Source organism: Bidens hawaiensis, unplaced genomic scaffold (genome assembly GCF_021521415.1).
Source record: "Bidens hawaiensis isolate Kalapana, Puna unplaced genomic scaffold, B.hawaiensis_p1.1 tig00035313_1, whole genome shotgun sequence".
NCBI lineage: Eukaryota > Viridiplantae > Streptophyta > Magnoliopsida > Asterales > Asteraceae > Bidens > Bidens hawaiensis.
Genome location: NW_027496142.1, coordinates 70,811 through 86,332, shown reverse-complemented (window position 1 = coordinate 86,332; position 15,522 = coordinate 70,811). Strand labels below are relative to the sequence as shown.

Sequence of the window (15,522 nt, the reverse complement as noted above, 5' to 3'; positions counted from 1 at the left end):
CCAATTCTTTTCTTTCTCTTTCACCAAAGGATCCGAATAACTCACAAGTCACAAAACCCATTCAAAATGGTAGAGTATCGACCGGTATATGACTAATGACCGACCCATCTGGTTTTAAGTCATGCCATTCAGATGGATCCAACAACAAAGACCGGGTTCACAACAATTATCTGATTCATAACCAGTACCCGTTTTACAATCAAGTCACAACCAATACCCGTTTCACAACCGAAAAAGAACGAAAAAGAAGGTTGCATCGGAGGGGTTTAATTTATGTTGTTTTAATTTTTAATTAATTTATGTATTTTATTTTTAGTTAATTTAATTTATGTTGTTTTATTTGTAGCTATTTTAATTTATGTAATTTTTATTTTTACATATTTTAATTTTTTTATTCAGATTTATTTTTTTGTTATTTTAAATTTAATTTATGTAGATTTGTTAATAACTTTCTTAAGTTTTAATATGGTGGGAAGCTTAGAGTGGATATGAGTGGAGTGGAATACACTGTTGTGTGTCATTGACGTGATACATAGTGGAGATACATATAAAGCGGGGGTATACCTGATTATTAATTAAGGGAGAATTACATATATTCTCTTATTTAAACCCTAATTAAATAATGTTCAAACCAAAACATAAATTATACATCTCTTATTTTATAAAATTACCCTTTTAACCCTACAAGATATAATGGCTCTTAATCCATCGTTCCCAACCCTTCTACTCGCTTCTGATTTATATCGAAATGTTCATAAAAAAAGTAAAGAAAATTTTTTTAAGTTAAAATAATACAAGTTTTTTAATAAAAACCAAATATTTATTAAAATGTTTAAAAGAAAGAAAAGAAAATAGAATGATGAACAATAGAAAAATGACAAATGACAAAAAGGAAAAGCTGCTTGAGTTGCAATCTAGATTGCCTTGAAGACGAGAGGTATGGGGATTTAAATAATTGCCTGTCGAACATTCGAACATCCTGTCGACATTGTTGACCCTGTCAAACTACCACTCATAGGTCGATACTACCTCTCGCAAAGATATTATTAGTTTCTTTCTATTTTTGTTCTAGCTTTCAATTTTGATATTAAGGTTTATGTGCAAATTGTTTTTGTCTACCATAAAAGGGACTACATTAGCTTTGGGCTAAGGTTTAGTTGTTATTGTGTATTTGATTATTGTTTATATTTTGTTTCTTCTTAAATTAGAAGAATCGAGATGAAACGACATTCAAAACAGGTTCTTGTTGGCATTTATTTAATTACATGACATTAATATAAGTCGAAATCTAAACATTAATGATGATATGAAAGAAAATGATTATATTGGTCCAAATATTCCTTTGACTTCAATTCTTTCAATATCAAATATGTAAGGCCCTGTTACCGGTGCCTCACATTTGGGCGTTGGATTTACTCATTCACATAGTTCTAATCATCAGAATTAATAAAAACATACGCGAAATATTTAAACCTTCAGAAAACATTACATATAAATCCATAAGTTGTCTTAATAAGCATTTTGTCTTTCAAACTAAACATAAACTAATAATATAAACGTCTTGAATCTTCTAGATGTCAGCCTCTTATTCAATGCCACGTGTTCCCCTCAAGCGAGCTGTCTCATTCTTCTCACCTGCGTGCATAGTAAAAGTCTGTTACGCTGAGTGAGTTCTAGTTAATAACGTAACATACTTTACATTCATAGATACATACATACTTTCATAATTGAAATTCTACTTTACTTTATTCTATTCTGTCTCGGATATTATTAGGGTCTGGTCCCATTTCTGCATTGGATATTATTAGGATCCAGTCCATTTTCTGCCTTGGATATTATTAGGGTCCAGTCCCTTTTCTGCCTCGAGATTATTAAAGGGCTCGGTCCCTTTTCTACCTTGGATATTATGAGGGTCCAGTCCTTTTTTTCTACCTTTCTATCTCTTAAATTCATTCATAACATACATACATATCATTCATTTTTTTATACATAACATTATAACTTGACAGTATGTGCAATATCCGAAGATCGTTCACGTACCGACAAACAATCATTCTTACCTTTCATATAATCACATAAAGCATACATTTATCACTTATGATAAATGTATTATTGATCACATAGAGTATGCACACAGCCCTGAAAACATAACACAGAAATGCGGCTAGAAACTCACCTGAATCCTGTTGCGTTCACCGTTAATTGTTATCCCCTTCTTTAATTGAGCCCGGCTAACTGTTAAATATTTAATTGTTAATTAACCGTATTACCAATTAAGTCGGTATTTTAGTTAACCAACGTATTTTCTAAGTTGGGCTTGTATGTTTAGCTCATGGTGATGGGCTAGTTTGTTTTAACTTAGGATATGGGCTTAGCATTTTTGTGGACTTAGTTAGATCAAGCCCATCTGCCTATGAAGGCAAATGGGTCCAACTGGGTTCAGGCCCAAACCCACCGAGTGGCCAGAAACTTCAGGCAGAGAACCCATGAGGTTTGACTGAGAACCCGTGTGATGACCGAGAACCCTCGTGGCCGAGAACCCTCGTGACCGAGAACCCTCATGACCGAGAACATGGGTTGGCCGAAAACCCTCAATCTTGGCCGAGAACCCTTAGGTTAGGTGTGTTCAACTCACCTTTCTATTTTCATAACTCTTACCTAGCTCAGTAACTGTTCTATGGCTCATATCATGAACTATAACCACCCATTTTCTATTCATACAAACCGTTTTACACCCGTCACTATATCATCATCTAGACCTAACCCGTTTTAGGCATAAATCTTAGACCTTTATAGTTTTAAAACGTTCTAGGCTAGATCTAGGGTTTCCTTTATGAACCATATCTAACCATAGGTCTATTAAGTCCCTTTTAATCATCAAGTTTGAAACTTTATGGTTCATTTATACCCGATCTATCCTACGCTCAAGTTTCAAGGCTAATCGTTCATAAAAATGTAACCTTTAATCTTTGGGAACGCACCTTTTGATGTTTCTAGGTTACAGATAGCTTTAGTTATGAACCTTGATCCTGTATCTAGCTTGTATCACAAAGATCTATCAATAAAAGGCTTGATTTTGATCTCGAATTCTTGTTATTGCTTACGGCCGTAAATAGGGTGTTTAGGTGTGTGTGCTTTGAGTGTGGAGAGAATAAGATGGATGAAAATGGAAAGGATTAGGGTTTAAGGGGTATTTATTCTCCCTTAAGCCCACGGACCTAAAGCTCATCTTTCCTTTTTGGTCCATAATTAGCTTTATCTAATTAGCCTACTTATCTATCTATCATTATTTATTTACTATCTCAAGTGAACTTTTCTGCCATAACAATTCAATGTAAAATATTATTACTTGAAATTTCGGGATGTTACAAAATACTATTGATTTCCCTTTTGATGGGCAACATATTATCAGACCAAAACCAAATAGATGACATAAATAGGGCATATCTTCTTAGACGGTCTTTTCAACCAAGTGATCATAAATTTCAATTCAAAGGCATGAATGGTAAGGCAAGAAGTTTTGTTGTAGAATGCTTTGATAGTTATTCGTGGTTAAAGTATAGTACTAAAATAGACGAAGCATATTGCTTATCTTGTTATTTGTTTAAAGAAAATGTTGGTAAACAAGGTGGAAGAATATTTTTCCAACTGAAGGCTTTTGTTATTGCTTTGATGAATATCCGAGTAAGTTATCCCAAATCATCAAAATTATATTTGAATCAAGCTGTGGCGGTTGACACGATGTATTATACACCCTACTTGACTTAGTTTGGCGTGCAAATTTGGCATAGGCAGTGCATTAGGTATATTTATTTTCCCAGATCAACATATTATACGTCAATGGGCGTATCATATGCTACTTATAGGACAAGCGAGTACTTTTTGCATACGAACATGATTCCAAGCACCTACAACCAAAACATCTAAACATACATCAACAACATAACATGAATCATGTCATAAATAGGTTTAATCCTAATACAATGATTTTCTTCTCTATTATTCTACTTTACACAATAATTCAACTCATTAAACAGATAATTTTATTTGAATCATTCCATAACTCGCCTTCATTTGAAGAACACCATACTAAAGTATGCATACTCAAATTGACAACATTCTTGACCCTATTGTCAACATGATGGATCATAAGATTTCATGTAATTCAATTGTCAACGTAGTGAGATATATATAGCAACACCCATTGTGAGAGAACATGAGATTATTTGTTAATCACTATTAGAAGCATACATATTGCACACGATCTTTTATGACGTCGTGTTGTGAACCGTTGATTTCATATCAGGCTAAAGTATACCATATCATTTCGTAATTTTAAAGTTAGATACATTTTATAAGGTTCAAATAACTTTTACGCTCTGTTCCCGAGTTCAATTAAATAAGAGAAAAGAAAATAAAGGAAAATTTTTTTTTTTTTTATTTCCCCCTTTAGCTTTTATTTCTTTCTTTCCATTTCTTTCTAAATTGAAAAGAAAATAATTCATTCCAACTTACTCTTTATTTCTTCTTATTTTTCTTTCATATGTTTTCTTTTCTTTCATTTAATGAAACTAAGAAACACAATTTTATCTCGTCTCATTTCTTTTCCTTCTTTTGAATAGCCTCTAGAACACAACAATATTTTTCTTTCTCCAAATTTCATTTCTTTTCCATCAATAAATTAACTCGGAACACAATGTTAAAGTATATACTATTAGGATTAGGTTTAGTATTGTCACTCCTTAATAATTATCTCTGTTTTACTCTTAAATTTTGTTCATTAATGATACATAATCATCACGGAGTTTTCATTGTGTAACACATATAACAGTTTTTGGTCACCACATACTTTCTCTCTTTTCAAAGAACCAGTCACGTTCTATCCCGCATCTACTCAACTAGCTCCACTACGAATCCGTATACACCACCACCAAAACACTCTTAGTCTAGTTCTTGTGATCACAATCATGGCTTTTGTTTTCATCGTCAAATCCTCCTTTGCATGCCGCCATCTAGAAATTGCAGACGACGCATCTCCTTTTCCTTTTTTTTCTTAGTAAATTTCTTCGTTTGACTCACAAATTGAGTAATATTTTTTATGGGGCAAATTGAGCTACAAACCACTACAGTATAAAATGAAAATCGTTTCCCGTGCTGACGTGACACCACATGTCAATTGCCTTCCAATATAGCTGCTCCATTACATATAGCCTTATTTCCGAAAAAATATAGATTTGAGCGTTATTTTGAACAAAGTTCATTCACCCATCACAGACTAACTTCAGGGTTCAAAGGTCTCTCTCTCTCTCTCTCTTCTTTTAACTTTAATGATTATAGCACATGAGTGATTCTCAAAGATTGAAGATGATCAAGCAAGAACATATATAGAAATAATTATAGTTTTCTTGTAATAAATCCACAACTATAATATACCAAAATTATGAACAAGATTTTTGGTATTTTGAGGAGTGATCAAGATTAAATGAGTTTGTTAATTTCATGATAAAGGGTCATTATCCACTTTATAAAAAACCATCTTCAACTCTACCCACATCCCCTTCCAATTTTTGTATCTTTCCTGTTTAGGTTTGTAGGAAGGCCCTCAAATGGCAAGAAAAAGAAACAAAAAATTTGAAACTTCTCTCCTAAAATATACATAAAAAGATTCATCCCTCAACATCACCCATTATTTCTTTTGAGCTTGATTTAGAATTCATGGAAAATTCTGATGCTTTTGAGCTTGATTTCAGCTGTGTGGACCGATCCATGTCGTTTCCAAATGACTCGGGAGACATATCTCCACATGAGAATAAGCTTGGGAAGGGAATTAAGACCGAGATCAAGCGGATCGAGAACACCACAAATCGACAGGTGACTTTTTGTAAGCGTCACAACGGGTTGCTCAAAAAGGCGTATGAGTTGTCCGTTCTATGTGACGTCGAGGTTGCTCTTGTCGTGTTTTCAAGCCGCGGTCGTCTTTACGAGTATGGTAATAGCAGGTATAAATTTTGCTGATTAATTAATTTGAATGTCATTGAGGGTGTTGTTTTATTCATAAGATGATGCTTTATAGCATCTAAAACTTAGGTCAAATTTTATTAATCTTTTAGGGTTTGAAGAAAAAGTATATAAATAAATTGTGACTTCTGGAGAAGATTGAGAACAAAGTGCACAAAAGCTTTTATTATAAGTTATTTGTGATATTTTTAGTTTTCTTGAGGGTTTTATAGCTTCTTGTAACAAAGATTTACTTGTCTTTTACATTTTGTAATTTGTTTCTTTACCTCAAAAGAGATAATGTTTATTTTATCTTTCTTACATATCATGGTACCTACAAGATCTGTTGTTAAAGATGTCAATATAGAAGTCACAAGTGGACATGTTGCAAGCCAGTATGCAGAGATTTAGGAAGTTTATTTGCAGGCCTCTTAGATCAGCTTACTTTCATTGATGTTTTAGCTCTCTCTCTCTCTCTCTCTCTCTCACACACACACACACACACACAAACACAAGATGTTGTCAAGTTCCTATTTGCTCAACACTTCCATCATATTGGCACTTCCTTAATAAGCATATATCAGTTGAGCATCATAAAAGCAAAGTGAAAGAACTCTGAAAATAGATGTCTTGTAAAGAATAATAAAAAAAATAATAAGAGATCAAATGTCAAATTTTTTAAAGTTGTTTGGATCACTTATTCTTTTTTTTGGAGCTAGTTGCTACAATATTTTATGTCAAGATGAACCAAATTAGACCAAAGTTTTTATAATAAAATTCTAATTAGTTCACTTTTCATTTGTATTCTTAGAAATTAGGGTTTTCACTCTCTAGATATTATCTCATGGTGGCTTATGTAGAGAGAGAGAGAGAGAGAGAGAGTCCGTACAACAATGTGTGATGACATGAAATGGACGGCTCTGATTTACTCATAGATTTACAGTGAAAAAAGAACATGGATTTTGGATCTATGATGAGAGTAAAAGGTTAATTGAATAATCCATTGTGTAAAGAGTTCCATGACACGTGGCAGCAATCCTCGCCTTAGAAATAGGCAACCAATCATAATGATAGATGTGTTGACAACGTGGCAGAGAGAACCGATCAGTAGCTTCGACCAAATTGTGGTGATATATTTGGTTTCCTTAAGATCTCCGAGAAAAGTGAGATTTTATTCAATTAGTACATGTTCTGTTTCAAACGCTATAAGAATTAAGATTGCGTGTGGAAAATATACACTTTGTGTCTGGACATCAATTTATCCTATAGGCAAAACCAAAAAACATATCTATTAACAAAAGCAAAGATGTTATTTTCCGTCTTGGTGAATAACATTTTTCGACCTAGGAATATCAAATAGTTACTATTACTTATAGATCATGATTTAATCCTATGTTTCTAGTTTTCTGTTTTCTTTTCTTCATAGCATTTAAGTAATGAACCTAGAATGGTTCATCCCTAACTCCCAAAAATAAACGATAAAAGTTAATAATGTTGTTACACAAATCTACGTACGTTGATGGTCTAATTTGTTTTCTTGCTGTTGCAGTGTTAAAGGGACGATCGATAGGTACAAAAAAACATGTTTAGACCCATCTAGCAATGGTTCGGTTACTGAAGCCAATGCTCAGGTACCCTAGCTTTCATATTTTATGCTACTACTTAAACCCGCAACAACAAACAACCTAAAATAAATGTTCACATTTTTGTCGATGTTTTACACATTAATTTTTGAGTGTTTGATTATTCGTTATTCATGTGTTCTAATGAAACATGTCGGCGTGAAACTACAGTTTTATCAACAGGAAGCTACGAAACTGCGTCATCAAATTGCAAACCTTCAGAACCAAAACAAGTAGCTAGCTTAAGAACCTTGAAACTTCATAATTAAATATATACTTATGAAAACGCATTAATATCTTTTTTTTTTTGTATAAAGGCAATTTTACAGGAACATAATGGGTGAATCTTTGACAGACATGCCTGTGAAGGACCTCAAGAACCTTGAAACTAAGTTAGAGAAAGCAATTAGCAGAATTCGGTCGAAAAAGGTAGCTTCTTTAAATCTCCACAATTTTCATTTGCATTGATTTGGCTACTATTTCCCTCTCTATGTTTAAAACTGCAGAATGAACTTTTATTTGCTGAAGTTGAGTACATGCAAAAAAGGGTAAGCAATTAAGTACCTCTATTTCACTTTTAAACTATTGTGGGCATTTGATACATTTCTTTCTGTAAGCAATTAAGCATCATGGTAAATCTCATTGGTGACAGTGAGACATAGCACAAAAAAGATAATATTATAAAGAATTATAAAATAAAGTTTAATATTGTTGACAAGGAATTAAAAAATTACATCAGGGTCCATTTTATTGCTAAATCTTCGAAATTTAATACCATCAAATGATGAAATCAAAAACGTAAATGAACGCATAAATTTAGACAAGTATTTGTTTTCGTGTTTTTAAAAAAAAATGGAATGATTGGAAATTGCAAATTTTGGTGAAATCTTTAGTGATGAAACCAGAATCCAAAATAATGGAAATATGATATGGCTCGTTAAAACCTTCGCATACGCTTATAAGCTCAATAGCTTCACTTAGAGCCCAAGTATGTCCTTTTTATGTTGGGTCTTTCTAGCCATTTTCCCATTTCACCTGGTTTAAATAGGAGTCGCCTAACTATTTAATTAGCTATGTATGTATAAGATATATACCAAAATATGTTGGCCTTTATGTTATTTGTAAGTATATGTTAATTCATGTTAACGGTTTGTAACGCAGGAACTTGAGCTGCACGACAACAATCGGTTCCTTAGAGCAAAGGTATATTTATATATCCATTTCCATCTCTTAAAAAAGTCCATTTTATGAATTTATATGTTTAAATGTTTCATTAATATATAGATAGCTGAAAACGAAAGAGCTCAGCAGCAGCAACACATGAGCTTGATGCCTGGAAGTTCTGATTACCAGCTCGCACCACATCAGTTCTTCGATGGTCGAAACTACCTTCAAACAAATGAGTTGCAACCTAACAGTAATTACTCTTGCCATGACCAAACCTCTCTCAAGTTGGTGTAAGCAACCACATACGTACGTTAAAAACTTAATTGTTTCTTGGTCGTAAAAGCAAAATATGTGAAGCTTTTGATCATGGGTAGCTTATTTGTGATTATGTGTTTTTGCAGGTAGTTGTGATGGCAGGCGTGGTGTGTTATTCGATTCGTCATTTCAACTAGATCAAGCTGTGATAAACTTATAATGATTAATTAACTAGGACTAGCTACCAGGATATGGCTTGCTATAAAGTTGATTAACTAGTTAACTAGTTATTTAAAAGCGAAGAACTCTAGATGAACACGATATATAATCGTCTTATGTATGCAGTCTATTACATGTTGTGACGCTGCTTATGTGTTACTTGGTATAATCATTTCTTCTATGTGTTAAGATTAGGCCCCTTAGATTAACTGGATAATGAAAACTAATAAACGGTATAGAGACTGAATTGGTGTTATTTTATTTTTCTTGATGATAATATTATACAAAGAACTTCTTTACAATATATACATGAAGGAAATAATTTAAGCAAGGAAACAAAATCAATCTTGGCTGTAACTGTGAGCTATCCTATCCCCTAACTATGTGATTGTGGATGTAATCTTGAAGTTTGACCGTAGAGAGGGAAATTATGTTACTAATCCTGTTAATTTTTCTGTGTTAAAAACATTGTGGTAAAAATCGCTAATCGGTAGTCGGGTGGTAGGGTGGGGATTACCGATTTATTGAGATTAATCGGATAGGACTTTAATATATATTTTTCAGTTTTATACATACACGCACACATTTTTATACATAATTTTCAGTTTTATACATACACAAACATAATTTGGCCGGAAATTGGCTAGAATCTCGCTAGACATTGCTGGTTTTTACTGGAATCTCGCTGGAAACCAATGATTTTGGTCGGATTCTTGCCGAAACCGCTGATTTTAGTCAAAATCTTGCGGGAAACCACCGATTTTGGCCGGATTTGACCGTTGAGCGATTAATTAGTTGACTAACCCAAAAGTAGTCAGTGAAGTTGAGAGTAGCGATTAATAAAAGATTAATCGATGCCTAGTATGGATTTTTGCAACACCGGTTAAGAACAATCTATTCACTAGGGATTATCTCATGGGTCCCGTAAATGCCCACTATAATATTAATTCAGTTACTTTGAATCTCGTTCTCAGCCCACAAATTAATTCGATGGGCCTTCTTTTTCCAAATTAAATTAGCTTTGCCCTTGTTAGCCCGTAAACATATATACTATCTTTTTTAATCTCATGTTAATTTCATCGTTTAAGCTCGCGTGTACACAACCTACAAATTCAAAAACAGATTAAAGTATTATAATTCGTAATTATATTGGCACGAATGACCTATTCATGAGTTTACACGAGAGAGCCAAAAATGAGTCAGGTAAAGCATGTCGGGTCCGGATAAAAAAAAACTAAATAATGATAAAACCCAATGAAAGCATTTGATAAAAACTAAGTAAGTTTTATTAAATACGATAAAAAAAATAGTTACTAGTATTTTTAAATCCGTTTTTTTACAAGTTATAGAAAAATAGTGACTAGTATTTTTTTAAGTAACTATTTTTTTTCCACAAACATATAGCGAACATTCGTAATTTGAGTTTAGCCTTAATGTGTTCATGTTGGGACTTGGCTTACATGTACCGGTTTAAAATTAGCATATCCGGATATCAATTACCTAGTGAGTCTAATAACAAGTTATTATGATTTTACATAAGTAGACTTTAATGCACAAAATCAAATTTATTGAGCATTTCCCCATTACATTACAACAAAGACTCCTTAAGACCTTAACCATAACTAATTAAATTTATTGAACACCCATTACATATTATATTATAGTACACTACAACAAAGACCCCTGAACCATAACTAATTAAATAGATATAGATTATATATAGAGGGGTTGATGCAAAGTTAGCCCAAACTCATCATAAGAGTTTTAAGAGCTTCATCAGAAATAATTTTGTACATTTCCTCGGTGAAGTGAACAGCGTCCCAATAAACGTATTTGCTTCTATCAGCACAAGTCGGCATCCCTTTACAGCTTGGCCCGAACTCTAATCCTGATCCACAACAGCCCTTTGACGCCTCTACAAAACCTGTCGTTTATATATCATGTTATGTATGTTCAAATAAGAATCAATATATATGGGTTTGGATCAAACACAAATGAAATTAACGTGCTAAACCTGATAATCAAGTATAGTAGTTATGTAACTACATCATACAGTAATTATTTAGCACGTTAATTTCATTTGTACGTTAACCTTCCTCATATAACTATATAACAATTAATGCTCTTACCATATTTTCCAGGGTTATGAATTGTGTCGTATACAAGGCCATAAATATCGGTGTAGAAATATTCTATCCCTAATGATGGTCCAAGAGTAGCCATGAGGGATTTGATCTTGGAGTTAAAGGAAAGAGCAACCTTGTTGTAGTCATCAGCGCAACCAACGGTGCCTTTAAGCGCTCTAACAAGTGGAGTACATCCAAATGGCTCCATGCCCACCATTATCAATCTCCTTGCACCTTCGGCGTGCATTGCCTATATACGAGGGATACATACATATATTTGTTATGAGAATATAATGCCTACGTGCAAATCTACAAGGTATATATATAATGAACAACCTAGATAGTATGACTGTAGAATACTAGCTAGAATTGTCCATGATGATGTATGTAGGCCTGGATACAAACTGGCCCATTCGACCTAAACTAGCCCACACACCTCTCCCATATAAGGAAAGCCTAACACTCTCATTAAAGAGCCTCTATCACGTCTCTCTCAACATTTACTCTATCTAAATATACTCTAGCTTATGTAGTTATGTGTATATACACTTGTTATACATTTACATATACCGATACTGACTTGACTGTCAAACGGTAGTGGTCCTAAGACCCCGGTCTCATCAACGAGGTTATAAGGGGTATGAATCCTATATATTTACCTCGGTTTGATCCCACCCAGGCCACCTACCCAGCTTTGACTGTGATTTACTTATTCTTTGAGCCAGTTAGTATGGTAGTATGGTACTGATGGGACCAAAGTTTATAGGATAACTAGGTTCCCCCGGTTATCATCAAAAATTAAATAAGACAGTAATATTATTATATTTATTGCACAAAACTGAAAGTTAAAAATAAACTTATTTTATAAGATATTCATTAGTGTAAGACATTTAAGTAGTACATGTATCATTTCCCATTTTGTATCCAAAGTTAAATCCAATATTTTCTGGTTACTTAAATAATGACATAATGACGTGTCGGTGGTGATTTTGTCTTTTTTCACATTTTGAATTACACCCAATACCTTATTGAGTCTTCCTGACACGTTTATGGTTTCAGGCGTTTGTTAATCAATAAAAAGTGCTTAATTACGCCATTTGATTACTTTGACCAGCATATTTTTCAGGTTCTTACTATTATTACCTTGATGTATTTGGCCATGGCAGAATTCAAAAAATCTTGATACTTGTTGATGGTATATTGTTTAGGACGAGTGGGCTCCACATAATAATTTTGTAGGAAATCATTAGTACCCATGCTCAATAAAAACACAGCATTTGTGACAATTTTTTGAGCTGTTGTCTTCCCCACCACCCTTCCTAGCCTTGCCTTGTATTCCCGAAAATACTCCAATTGTTTTGACAATGATATCTATCACATTCTATTTCATGCAAAAAAAAAAAGAAAACAATATGATTCAAAGAAAATTTTACAATTATTATTTTAATAAAAAGTGAGCCATTGTCCATACAAGAATGAGGTAAATTTCTATAAAATGGTGTACTTACCGATAGTTGTGGTGTAAGATCATCGAAGCCAGAACCGCCGGATGCGAAACTAACGCCCTTAGGAAGTTGCGCATTTGTCAAATTCGGATCAAGATATGCGGGTATGAATTACGTGTGACCCAATGCATCCGCTGAAAATAAACAAAAATACCTCACAATAAATATAAATTATATATTAGGATTAAATACACAACTCTTAACGTGAGAAGCGTACATATAACTAGAGTGATTATACTTACAATAGAGGAATTATTACTCTGTGTTCTTCATGTTTTGCATTGTAATTATCTATTTTAAAGTTGTAGAGTAATAATATTTACTTCAGTTATTTGCATGTTTTGTAGTAACTTTATATGTACCAAATATCACCCCTTACACACACACAGAGGAAGTTAAATGAATTGGAGGATGCGGTGACCTAACATACAAGAAAGTCGTCGTTCAAAAAAAAAGATTATGAAAAAGAGTTTAAACACACTACAAAACAAATGAGTATAACTGATGACCGGTACTCATTTGTTTAGTACTGAAATGGTGTGGTAATTAGTACCAATGAGATCAGTGGCAAGTCTTCCGTTGCAAAACCGTCCAGTGGGGCGGCTATCATTGAAATCTTTCCCGTAGGGCAAGAAGTTAACCTTTTGGTCAGTCTCAAGGTTATTGTTGTTGCCAGGATCGACGCTAGAGTCGCCAAACACGTAAATGCAAGACAGATTGTGCTTGGATGCAACAAGCCGTAGTTTTGCTATGTCTAGAGCCTGTGCATGTACAACTAGCAAAGCTAGGAGTACAATAAAAGCCTGCATTGTCATACTAGGGTTTGGCTTGAGAATGTGAAAGCTTCTTTGCTTATAGTTGAATTTGAGCATGAATGATTTCTCTCTCTTCTTGATTATATAAAGAAGCAGATTGTAACACAGGTATTTAATTCTGTTAGGTGGTGAATTCAATGACTTTATCAGACAATTGATCAAATTTATTACCCCGGTCTTCTAGATTTTAGTTATTCGGATTTACAGGTATTATTTTCCGAATCAGGCATCACGAGCTAGGCAGCTAGCTCGGGTGATCAGGAGGTTTTTCATAAGATTTTCCTCCTGGGAAGTTTTCGATTCGAACTCAGGTAAGAAATGGTTGATATTGAATGTTTCTCTTTTGGGACCTGCTAGCCGGACTAACGTCATTCAAAATAAATTTTAATCAAATTTTTGGTGCTTCTCTATCAACTATAGATTGGCTTTTTTTTCTCGATATAAGTCGATAGAGACGTGTAAATTTAACTGGTAGGTGTCATTTACTTTGTACTAGTTCATCGACTGATGAGCAACAATAATTCACTAGTCAAGTCAATGTATGATAAGTTGATAACTATAAATTTATTACAAGCAAGAATAAAGAATATATTGCCATATAGGTAAAGTTTTTTAAAAGGGGTGTTATATTGCTTTTTCTAAAGGCAAATTTATATCAAACACCCAAACGAAGCAAGGGCAAATTTATATCAAACACCCAAAACGAAGCAAGGGCAAATTCACTTATCATTCAAATAAATGAAATAAATATATATAAACTAGTTTTTATCCCCCGTGCTACGAGTGTTGTTTTATATCATTTGTTTATAATATTTATTTATTTTTTGAATTTATATTTCTTTTATTGTATGAAAGTTAATAATATACTTATGGTTTGATGATAAATTGTTTTACAAATAAATGGGATATTTTAACCCGGTTTAAACGTTATTTGGGTTTGATGAGACCCAATACCCGTTTATTTTTTTTACTATAAAACTGGTTTTATAATTATAGATAATATATATCTTTTTTTAAATAAATCAGATATTAATTTTAGTATATCCCTACTTTATAGAATTTTTATATCAAATATTTGGTGAGATTAATTTTTAATTTAATAAGATGTTATAACCTGTTTAAGAAATATTTGGGTTTGATAAGACCCATACCCGTGAATATGGGTCAAATACTTGAGAAGCCTCCATTTAAAAATCAAGCAATTCTGATGACTCCAAAAAAAGGGGGGGCGACCACGTCGCGACACGTAGGATTTTTATGTTTCGTTTATATATATTATAGATAAATAGTTTAAAAAGATAAAAACAAGAAGTTTTCAGTTAGACAAATTGAAAATAAATAATCTCACATTTTATATATTTTTATATATTGGCTGATAATAAGCACACCTTTAAAAATCATTACCAACGGTCCGACCTTTCAGCTATTTTTGTATCAACTGACCTCCGTAAAAAACACTTAATGTTGTTAAGTTTTTTCCGATTTTCAAGCAGATGTTTTAGGGTTTTTTATCAGAAGAATGATACGAGTCGACTAATGACAAATTTATCTTGAAACGTTAATCCAAACAACGAAACAGTGTTTCAACTAGGGTGTTTGAATTTCCCATTAACAAAATTCAAGTCATCTGAATCGCCATTTTGAGATAACTTTTACATCAGTCGACTCGTATACTTCCTCTAAACCAAAAGCCCTAAAACATCGGTTTAAAACTCGGAAAAAAAAAAACTTAATGGCGTTAAGTGTATTTTAGGATGTCCTTTGAGACAATAATAGTTGGACCGTTGGTAGTGATTTTTAAAAGCGAGATTATTAT

General features: G+C 33.2%; 2 pseudogenes across 1 annotated transcript; one reads left to right on the top strand and one right to left on the bottom strand.

Annotated features, from left to right (window-relative positions):
* The first annotated feature begins 4,751 nt into the window (after positions 1-4,751).
* On the top strand, positions 4,752-9,261 carry LOC143587217 (floral homeotic protein AGAMOUS-like; annotated as a pseudogene).
* Positions 9,262-10,865: 1,604 nt separating this feature from the next.
* LOC143587225 (GDSL esterase/lipase At5g45950-like) lies at positions 10,866-13,932 on the bottom strand (annotated as a pseudogene). The gene is made up of 5 exons (XR_013144843.1): positions 13,445-13,932; positions 12,895-13,025; positions 12,530-12,757; positions 11,390-11,636; positions 10,866-11,184 (listed from the first exon to the last, which is right to left on the bottom strand). The product of XR_013144843.1 is annotated as a GDSL esterase/lipase At5g45950-like (transcript).
* Positions 13,933-15,522: the final 1,590 nt, after the last annotated feature.